We start from the raw sequence: 11,340 nt of genomic DNA, 5'->3' as shown, positions 1-11,340 counted from the left end.
TTAGATTAATGAACACATAAAATAATTACTCTTTATTAATGAACATTAATGGTCTGTGACCGAATGAATCCATGTCTGATTAGGAAAGTTCCTGTTTTTTTTAACACCAATATAGCAATTAATACAATAAAAGCCGGTATAAATTGTTTAATACTAGAATTAATAGTGTTTACCTAAAGATATACCACTCATGTATAGTTTGGAAACCTGCTAAAACTTCTGCTTTTTTAACTGATTAGTCCTTTATCAATAATGAATAGGCATCAGTGATTATTAATGATGAGATTTGGAGTTTGTAGAGTATAAAATGGAAGATCTTGAGTCACACATGTAATGATTTAGCAGGTATGTCAACAAGCACTCTAGAAGTTTGTCTTTCCTGAGAACACATTAATCTTCTTCCAAATGGCATTTTCCCAAGTATAGACTGGCATGCCACAATATTGTCAGACTTCCCAGAGTTTCTAGGGTAAATACATTATTTCTATCACAGAAAGATTTCTTTCTCATAATTCGTATCCTGTAGTGAGAAAGCTCCAAGTCCAAATGAAGAGCAATTCTTACAATTTTTCATTGTGATTTTCATATTAGCAGTAACAAAAACTTTACATTTTCAGCTCTCACAAATAACTTTTTTGTGCCAAAATCTTCAGAATTATACTTCTGATATAACGTCAACACATTTGTGTACAGCAGGCCTTAGGGGGGCTTCAGGCGACTGTCTGTGTAAATATGCTTACCTCAGCGTGTCATTTTTGCGCACAGATCGGTGCATAGTACTGTATTCCTTGCGTAAGCATGGCATGTTCACATGTGTGCGCAAAACACCTCCGCCCTGATTTAAAAGGCTATTTAGCCTAAGGAGGTCCAGATGTGTTCTTTTGCCTGCGGTTTTGCACAGTTTATAGCACATTTGTGCTGGTATTGACTGCGTATTTGCACACCTCCCATAGACTATGGGGCCCTTGGTGCGCAAGTATGCAGAAAAATAGAGCATGTCCTACTTTTGTTCTGCATGTGCAGGGAATGTATGCAAAAAAAAGGTTCACGAGGATGAACCCATAGAAACCAATGGGCTCTATTCTCTCTGTTTTGTGTGCAGATATTTTACGCACACAATAACACGCACAAGTACGGTCGATTTAGAAAATGAATGATTGTCATGAAACATGAAACACTGCACTCTTATACAAATGTAAGAGTCACAAAGAAATTCTGTGACTATACAGTACAGAACCGTGAGGTGACTACTGAGGCTAATTTCACACAGCCAAGTACAATATCGACCTGATACTGCGCTCGCCAATGTGCGATTTCCCGGTGGATGTGAGGCATCTTTGTTTGTCAGCCACGCCAGAGGATCAGCAAGTGTTTCAATGTGAAACCTCGCATCGCATTCTCGAGCGATATTCACAATAATTTATAATGGGATGCTTACATTTTTCCTTGAACTTAAGACCTCAGCAGCTGCTGCAGAGCCTCTTCAAGATAGAGGAATGGCTCAAGGGTGTACCGTAGTGCCAACCACAGTGCCTCTATACAGCCCCAGTCACACTGCATTCTCTATACAGTGCAGCCACAATAATCCCCAACTAATGCTAGTGGGATCAAATGTATGGCCACACGTGGCAGAAAGACAATCAGCTCCAGGCAGACTTTGTTGCTGTTTTGCCACGAATTTCACCTTATGTATTGCAAGGTGTGAAATCTGCTTGGAAAGTCCACGGAAAGAATTCACGTGCGGATTTTTACACAGATTTTTCCTACATCATGTGGGTTATATTTCTTAACATCTTATTCACTTTGTTGCTATGCTGTAGATTTTCCCCCTGCAAATCTGGATGAAAAATGTGCATTGTATCCCCTACAAGTGAACATACCCAAAAAGTGTCAGCCACAAATGTCCCCCTCATACAGTGCTTTATATGGTGTGAGTCATAGAACCCCAGCTTCTCCCAACAACTTTTACTATTAATGCCCCTAACAATGTGTTATCCACAGAGACTCCAAAAAATGTACAAATCACTATTTTTCCTTGCGCTACAAGAATCCCCAATTTGGTGCTAGTCACAACGCTCCTCATAAAAATGGCGGCCAGTATTGCTTCCTGTGCAGATCCAGCCATCAATGCTCCATAAATTACTAGTTACATTCTGTATCCTGCAAACACAAGACCTGAAGATACTTACCTCCTGTGTTTCCAGGCTGCTTTCCTCTTCTGGACAGTCAGCAGCCACTCATCTGTAACCTTTCATCCTGTGCTGAACCAGAAGCAGGACCTTCACCACCAGGCAGAAACAATCTGGCTCTAATGATCTCTGCCAAGGAAAAGATGCATGGCACCTATGTAACCTAGCTCATCATACACTCACAAGAAGTTGTTGGAATGGAACGTTATCTGTGTGATTGTAATAGAGCTTGGATACAAGATTTGATATGGGCAGACATGGAGGCTATAGTACCCTGTTGTACCACCTCTAGCTTGGATACAAGATATGATACAGGCAGGCATCGAGGCTCTAGTACCCTGTTGTACTGTCTCTAGCTTGGATACAAGATGTGATATGGGGGGGAAATGGTGGCTTTAGTACCCTGTTGTACCACCTCTAACTTGGATACAAGATGTGATTGGGGGGCATAGAGGCTCTAGTACCCTGTTGTACTGCCTCTAGCTTAGATTAAAGATGTGATAATGTGATACAGGCAGATATGGAGGTTCTATTACCCTATTGTACCACTTCTAGCTTGGATACATGGGCATGGAGGTTCTAGAACCCTGTTGTACCACCTCTAGCTTGGATACAAGATGTGATATGGATGGGCATGAAGGCTCTAGTACCCTGTTGTACTGCCTCTAGCTTGGGTACAAGATGTGATACAGGCAGGCATGGAGGCTCTAGTACCCTATTGTACCACCTCCAGCTTGGATACAAGATGTGATACGTCTGTGCATGGAGGCTCATGTACCCTGTTGTACCGCCTCTAGGCTGCATACAAGATGTGATATGGATGGGCATGGAGACGCTAGTACCATGTTGTACTGCCTCTAGCTTGGATACAAGATGTGATACGGGGGAGGCATGGAGGCTCTAGTACCCTGTTGCCCCACCTTGTACACACAATGTGATATGGGCAGACATGTAGGCTCTAAAGCCCTGTTGTACCACCCCTAGCTTGGATACAAGATAGGATATGGGTGGGCATGGAGGCTCTAGTACCCTGTTGTACTATCTCTAGCTTGGATAAAAGATGTGATACGGGCGGGCATACAGGTTCCATATTGTATCTTGTGACATATCGCTCCACATTTGCTGTGATTGGGCCTCTAGATAGTGCAAACTTGTAGGCTGTCACATATGGGATCCTAGATGGTCCCCTACATGTTCTATTGGTGATAAATCTGGTGACCAGGAGCCACGGAAGTGTGACAATATTGTGGGGACATTATTGTGACCCCCCTGTGTGTGCGGCCGAGCATTATCCTGCTGGAAGTCTCTTGGAAGCTGCCATGAGAGGAACACATGTGGCTGCAGGATGTCCTGAACATATCGCTGAGCTGTCATTGTCCCTCGTACCACTACTAGGGGTGACCGACTGTCGTATGCGATGGCCTCCCAAGCCAGCAGGGGGCAGTGTGCTGCTTCACAGCAAAGGCAAGATTTAGGTGCTCACCACGAGGTCTCCAGACACAAACACGGCTGTCGTCAGCGCCAAAACTAAACTTGGATTCTTTGTTGAAGACAACCCGATTCTACTCTGTAGCATCCAGTTTCATTGTTCACAACACCAATGCAAACAGAGGTGACAGTGGGTGTCAGAGGCTTTACATGTAATGGGGGCTGTGAGACCAAATATTCTTCAGCCAAGTGCATGGAAATGGTTCCAACAAATACAGGGATGTAATGATGGTGCCACCTATTTCTGGATGGAAGACAATGAAACAATTGGAGCTGTTTGTGCTTGTCGGATGATCAGACAATCCTCTCTACTGGTGGTCTGTCAAGGGCATCCTGAGCCTGGTCACTTTGTGTGCCCTCACACATCCACTGGTCCCAACATCTCCTAACAGTCCAGTTATAACTGCCCAGATGGAGGACAATTTATCAATACAACCATCCAGCTTCTCACATCCCAATAATTCGCCCCTCTCAGACTCTGGTAATGGGTGAAATCTCTTCTCTGCGTCGTAGAGGTGTCTAGTGGTCAAAACTCTACACAAGCAGAAGAAGAGGTCACTGCACACAAGGAGCCTCCGAGAACCTTTATAGGCCAGGGGGGAAACCACTTTTAGGTTCTTAGGTGACCAGACAGTTCATCTCATCACATTACAACTCATCAATTACATATCTGCCTGAGATGGAACTGCAGGAAGAGTTTTATAGCAAAAGGGCAACTTCTAGGAGTGCGATTGGTTTTGACAATGAGTGTATTCTGTACTATGCATTTATTATTTATATATATGTCTGTGGCGAAGATCAAGTGATTTGTATTATGTTAGTGTATTTTTGTTGTTTTACATTAAGCAGTTTAGCACTTTACATTTTACTAATACCAGCCGAAAAAAAAGAGAAATACAAAAGATAATGTCTAATTTTTCATTAAATTCCCAGTGGCTTTTGTCCTGGTCTCTACCAAATTAGTGTTTTGTCAGATGGTTATTTTTAATTGCAATAGTATGTTTATTAACTGTATTCTGCCTGTGTGGTCTCTCATCTAATTGACATCCAGACTTGTGTTATATTCAATAACATGGCGATATATGAACTTTTGTATATTGTAACTTATGTTCTTTTTACTACTTTGATTAGTGTGGATGTTCATCCACAAATTTAACAAAAAGATTTTATATATACTGCTCCAATAAATATGAATGTGATAAATTATTGCATATTGCCCCCTGTAATTCATTTTTTAGTTAGTGTTAGTAATTATACTAGGCTAGAGGACAGAAAATAAGTTTGATAGACCCAGGATTAATTCATTGACTTTACTCTTTGTGTGAAATGTCACTAATGACTCTCTTTGCAAACTTTTGCCAATGGCCCTCCAATATTGAAGCAGAGATACACGTGTTCCACTGCGTGTTACACTTTCTGTATTCCCCTTGTCTATGTAAGCGCTGCAAAATATGTTGGCGCGATACAAATAAAGATTATTATTATTTCAGCTTCACTTCTTTAGCAGGGTTGAAGATCTACAGTAGCAACAAGTGTGCCCGTGACTGGCATGAAAAACACATTTTCCAAAGTTGTTGAGGAGACTGTCATAGATAGGGTAATTAAAGAAGGTGCAGAGGTAGCAGGCTTTGAGGGGTCTAAAGCCCCCAGTACATAATAAGGCACCAATATTATAAATAGCTCTATTACAGATATTGTATTAGGCCCACAGGTCACATTATATGCCCTCATATTGCGACAAAAAAGGAGGGTCCATTGCAAAGTAAATATAGAGTTAGGCTACTGGAAAGTAAAGGATTACAGTATGTTCATTCTAACTATTTTAATTGGAGTGAGGGGTCCAGTATTATCCAAAATAGATCTATTCTAATAGTCCCAATTTAATGCAGTTATCCAGACCAATATCCACAGTAGGAAGATCAGTCAACTACAAAGATCTACATCTCTTGAAACTAATTTTTCTAAGAACCCACTAACCACATTATTAACTTTAATTGCTTTGTATTGTTATGTTCTTTGAAATTTTAACATTGTAATCCTTTTCAACTTCGACTTTGCCCCTTGCAAACGTTTTCAGGGGAGTAGCTATAAGGCCGCCTGTCCACAGGTGTAGCGATATCCTGCCACAGATTTCCACTGCCGGAGCCACTGCTGGGGAGTACTTTGGCACCACGAATTTTCGCGATGAACCTATCTACAATGATAGGTTCATCGCAGATAATCGTGGTAAATCGCAGCATACCACGATTTTTAACGTGAGCAAGCGATTTTCTGCTCATGGGCATTTGGGCTGGGCTTTCCTTAGTTATCCTATGGAAAGCATTCACTGCGTTATCCGCGTGCAGTTTATCGCCATGGGAAAAATCGCCCGTGGGCAGGAGGCCTATGGGGTTTTAGTTAGTGTTAGTAAATATACTAGACTAGAAGACAGAATATAAGTTTGATAGACCTAAGGGTTATGGAACTACTGCAGCAGTCATATCTGGCTCTGGTGCTTGAGGGGCCCAAAGGCCTATTTGCCACATAAATCTTGCTTACATGAGAAAGAAATGTCACTAGTATGCACTATGGGCAAAAGTCAAGTCAGCAGAGGCAATATAATTCTCTGGGTAGTATTCTGATAGCAAATCTTAGCTGCTGGCATGCATGTGGATGCCGCTTTAACATCTGCCACCTACTTAAACTTTATTGCAGACCAAGTGCATCCCTTAATGGCAATGATATTCTATAATGGTGGTGGCCTTTCTCAGCAGGCTAATGTATTCTGCCACATTGCAAAAATAGTTCAGGAATGGTTGGGGGAACATAAAAAGGGTTCAAGATGTTGATTTGTCCTTTACATTCCCTAGGTCTCCATCCGATTGAGCATCAGTGCGATGTGCTGGAAAAGAAAGTCTGATCCATGGAGGTCCCAGAAGTCAGAGCTGTTCTAGGCAGCACAAGGGACTTTCAATGTTATAGCTGGTCAATATAAGTGAGCATGTTCAGGCAGTAAAAAAAGTTCCCTTGGAGAAATGAACAGATATGTATATAAGAGATGTTATAAGACAATAATTGATGTGGTATTGATTTGTCATTTTAGACTCAAGACAAGTTAATTTATCACTCTGAATGAGATTATTGATTCTACATGAACATAAGAAAACAAAAAAACTACAGATGATTTCCTGCATAGAACAAGATGGTAAAATGGAGCCATCTGGGTGCCAACCTCATTCCCTTTATGGAAGCTGTAAGGAGTGCAGATGATTCCTAGCACCATGCCTTGTGTATGTGACAGGGCTGAGGGGTGGTCTGGCCAAAATGCTTTCTTTCACACGACTTGTGGACAGGAAGATTAACATCAAGTGTATTCACAGCGAGGTGGAGGGGGGTGTAGTTGACAGCTTCTCTCTAAGCCTTTTTCCCTACCGCTCTCTCCCTTTTCCTGGAACTCAATTCTTGGGAAACCTTTGGAGTCCTCAATGTGGTCTATTGTCCTACAGCGTATTTAGGAAATTTCAGAATCAGATCAAGGCAGAAAAGGAAGCAAAGGATTGGGAGGGCAGATGTAAGAACAAATAGAGGGCTGTTCTGTTCTCCCCACTGCCCCCTCCATTCACTATCCCACCTCCTTCTCTTATCAGTTTTTCCTATCTCCTGGCTTAATCCCTGTTATACCATTCATAATCACTTCTCCTATGCAGCCAATCCACAGCTTCTCCCAGCCTCCCCCCTCCCCATTTGCCACTGTTTATAAATGAGTCAGTTGAGATCAGAGAGGAGAGCGCTTGCATTTACTTTCTCCCTCTACTTCAAGTGCTTCATTAGCCTCTCGCACACCTTGAAAACATTGGTGAAATCACACACAGGAAATCAGGCTGCCAGGTAAGAGCTCTGCCAGATGTACAATCCTGTAATGCTGACCTAGTGTATAGATGGGCATTTTTAAGAGGCTACTACCACTTTAAGTGAATACTTATTAACAGTTCTGATATCAAGTTCGATTATTCTCCCAGCACTTGCACTTACTTGCTTAATTGCATAATCACAGTATGCAATGTAATATTTGATTGTTATTTAGTCATTGTTATTTGTGTGTATGTATGTTTATATATATATCTTGCATGGTTACTTGACTTATAAAGTAAGAACCAAGGTTACATTAAAATGTCTCCTGTATCTGTAAATTAACCTAATAGAATGCATTGTAGTTTGCAAATGTATAAATAATACTAAATAAATCAATATTCAGAAAGAAATTATTTTGCACTTATAATTCATAATCATACGGCAAACATATGCACTTACTTACTTTGTAGAACAGATATTTATGCCGTTTGTACTATGGATTAACATCATGGATACGTATCTGTTTCCCTAAAGGAGTCACACCGTCTTAGTACACATACGCCATTCCTTCATTTCACACTGATTTGAGGCATAATCATCTTAGTTTCACTTCTCCTCCTAATGTATAGATGTAAAGTTATAGTCATATCACCTTTTATGCATAGACTTTGGGAAACAAGTGTCACTTCATCTCCTAATACCTATTTCAGAAGTTCCACTTCCCTACAGAACACTGGATGTAGAAACATGTCAGTCACATATTAAAACACAACCTTCTCAGCTTCTCTATTAAGTTCCATTAAACTTTATACCTTCTGCTTCAGTATAAGTATTACATGTTCTCTTATGTTCTAGTGCCCGTGTCTCTCGTAGTCACTCTGATCATGTTCATGCATGGTGAAGGGTTACACATCACATTAACACACGTGTTATATTAGGAACTAGAGTTAGATCAATGCATAAGCAATCAATGCAAAAATGATAAAAGATTTGAGGGACAGGAAAGTCATTAGTAAATGCAAACATCGCCTTACATAAAAAGCTTAAGGGTATCAATATGTTACCTCTGAGTCTTAGGTCATCCTAAAACATAGGTTTCAGGACATCATATCTCCCTCTCACCTTCTTCAGTCACAAGTTCCAAGACTTGAGGGCACATTCCTATGCCACGGAATGACTAGTGATTACTGAGTGACTTCTCGCTCGGTGCCCTGCCAGGGCTGTGTGTACATGAGCTGACAGTTTCCTACAATCGCTCGTTTCAGCAGTTATTCGGGTGACTATCGGCCCAGGTTTATAGGGGTATAAGGTGACTTTCCACCAACAATCTGTATTATACACGGCCTCATCAGGTCCTTTCTACTATTCAACTCTCTTTTGGACATCTGCATACAGTGTTTACAACATCCCAACAAAGTCACCTTCTTAACAGATGTCCAAGCTACTAGTACCTGGACAAGATGATACCTTGTTATCTAGCCTTTCAATACAGATTAAACACTTCATCAAAATCAGTAGAGTACAGATATGATAGGTGTGTGCAGCGGAGCAGGATGTGGATGCTTGTCTTGGAGGGTGACTACCACCTGTGTTCAGAGCATAAACCCAACTTTTCAGAAACGGTGCTATGAAAAGACCTTGTTGGTCAAAATATTGCTACAACTTTATACATATGTGCAATTATGAAGGACTAATAAGTAATAAAGCATTAATTCATCTGTGGTGCCTTGGATTTTCTCGAAGGTCGAAATACTTATCATGCCTCTTGGAGGTTTTAGTGATTTTTGGCTCTTTAAGACTAAGGCATCAATGTTAGTAATGTTAGGCATTCTGAGCCTTCAGTGTAGATCAGGCATAAAATTCTGGGCGAAATAGCACATCATCTACGATACTTCATCTAGGAAAATGTCTCGCTGCATTACAGTCAGTGGGGTCTGTTCGCCACTATCTGGGTCTGGCGTATGCTGGATCTGCCGCTGCCAGTTTACCATTGGTCAATTCTAAAGTTTTTGAATTGAATGGAAGGACATTAGTGTTTCTCATTTAAAACAATTGGATGAGTTTGAATGTAATTTTACTTGTTTCTTTGTACAAAGTGGTGGGAGATGACCAAGTGCTGGGAATTGGTTACTGACCATAATGCTTCTATATATGTATGACACCCTTTATCCGTCACCCTTTACTATGAGGGCACCAGATGCAAGACATCTCACCTCCTGAAGGAAATGTATCAGCAATATTTTTAAATTAATTAAAACCAGATAGTGAAACTTTTTCCATTTTTCTCATGTTTTTATTTTCTGATTGTAGACTTTTAATTCTTTTGTCTGAACATGACTATTGGGCAACCATATTGCCTTTGCTGCAGGTAAGAGCATTTAGAGCTGCTTTACAGCAGCTTCATGAGCCATTCACACAATGGACAGAAAGGGACCCATCCACTGTTCTAGACAAATTCTGTGAGCTGTGCAGGGGTCATTGTGTAAGGAGGTAGAGTATATAAGTAGTGATCATCATCTATTATGACTAGGATCTTGTGTTATCTGCGGTTTATATAAGTGTTACCATTGTGACCTGCCCAATGATAATGAGATAACTGCTGAAAAGTCTTCTCTACAGTACAAGAAAGTGCCAGACTATGAATAGGCCTAGTGTGAAAACGGCAAGGTTCTTCAGAAATATATTTAACATAAAAACTTGATTTATACAATAGGTCATACTCTGATTACACATTCCCTTTGATACACAGATTAGGACACGGATCGCATGGTTTTTCCTCTTTCATCACATCTTTTCCAGCAGTTAATAGGTTAGTAAAAACAAATTTTCAGGGAAAGACTTTCAAAGTGACTTCTAAGCACCAATCTTATCAAGGAACAAAACACTCACATAACTTTGGAAAAAAGCGATATGGGACTGATATGATATGAAAAGGAAGTGTTAACTCTTCGATGCCTTCACTGTTTTGAGGTCATTTTGCTTTATCAGTGAACGTAGAAATCATTTTAATGCTGCTTGTAGTGATATTCCAAGTTGTCGGACAAGATCATATGCAAATAGTAGTGCATTCACACTGTGTTTGCAGGGTACGTTGGTAGTTTATGTTGAGAAGATTTCCCGACCTATACTTTCAATGGATGCCTCTGATGTAAGCCACTGTATGTCACCCATAGGGACCCACAATAAAAAAATGTATACTACATTGAATGTTTTTTATTGGATGCCTCTGTATGGAATACAGCAGTTGTCTACATTATTCTCTGCCATAAAAAAAGATATACTGTACATATACCCATCCACAAGAGGCCAAAAGGACACACTTTATATGCATATATTAGTATACTAATGATGTGTACTAATGCACAGTGTTTATCAGGTAGTCAGAGAGGTGGTTCGGCCATTTTTGTTTCTCCAGGCCCCAAGGGCCGCTTTAATAAACAGTGTCAAAAATTGACTGTGGATCCTTAAACAGTTTTTCCAGGCAGCGCCCTCTGTCAGAGCTGGGATACACCAAGGTCGGAGCCGAAGCCGCTGCTCCAACGCCTGTGTAGTGGCTCTTGTAATTGCAGATGCAGCACTCATCAATGGGAACACAGTCTGCAATCACAAGCGTCAGCCACTACACATGGGGTAAGAACAGCGGCTTCGGCTCCAACCTTGGCCATCTCTCTATTGACCTTTATGGCGACTACAGCAGTTGCGAATCAGCAAATTGGCCTCAGACATGCATTTCCCAATAGATGAGGAACCTGCATATATCAAAATTTATGAACATGCCATAAATATTCAGCTGTTTCTGTCACATGCATACAGTTTGAAAGGAGGAGCAGCA

The 11,340-nt window shown here is 40.8% G+C and overlaps 1 protein-coding gene across 1 annotated transcript in view; it reads left to right on the top strand.

The window, feature by feature from the left end:
• Positions 1–7,504: 7,504 nt before the first annotated feature.
• SLC26A9 (solute carrier family 26 member 9) overlaps positions 7,505–11,340 on the top strand; it is a 91,278-nt gene continuing 87,442 nt past the window's right edge. The window contains exon 1 of the mRNA XM_066600186.1: positions 7,505–7,544. The gene's annotated coding sequence lies outside the window, so the exon portion shown is untranslated. The remainder of the gene's footprint in view (positions 7,545–11,340) is intronic.

Source organism: Eleutherodactylus coqui, chromosome 4 (assembly GCF_035609145.1).
Source record: "Eleutherodactylus coqui strain aEleCoq1 chromosome 4, aEleCoq1.hap1, whole genome shotgun sequence".
NCBI lineage: Eukaryota > Metazoa > Chordata > Amphibia > Anura > Eleutherodactylidae > Eleutherodactylus > Eleutherodactylus coqui.
Note: the sequence above shows the minus strand (reverse complement) of the source record. Positions and strands in the feature narration are given on the sequence as shown.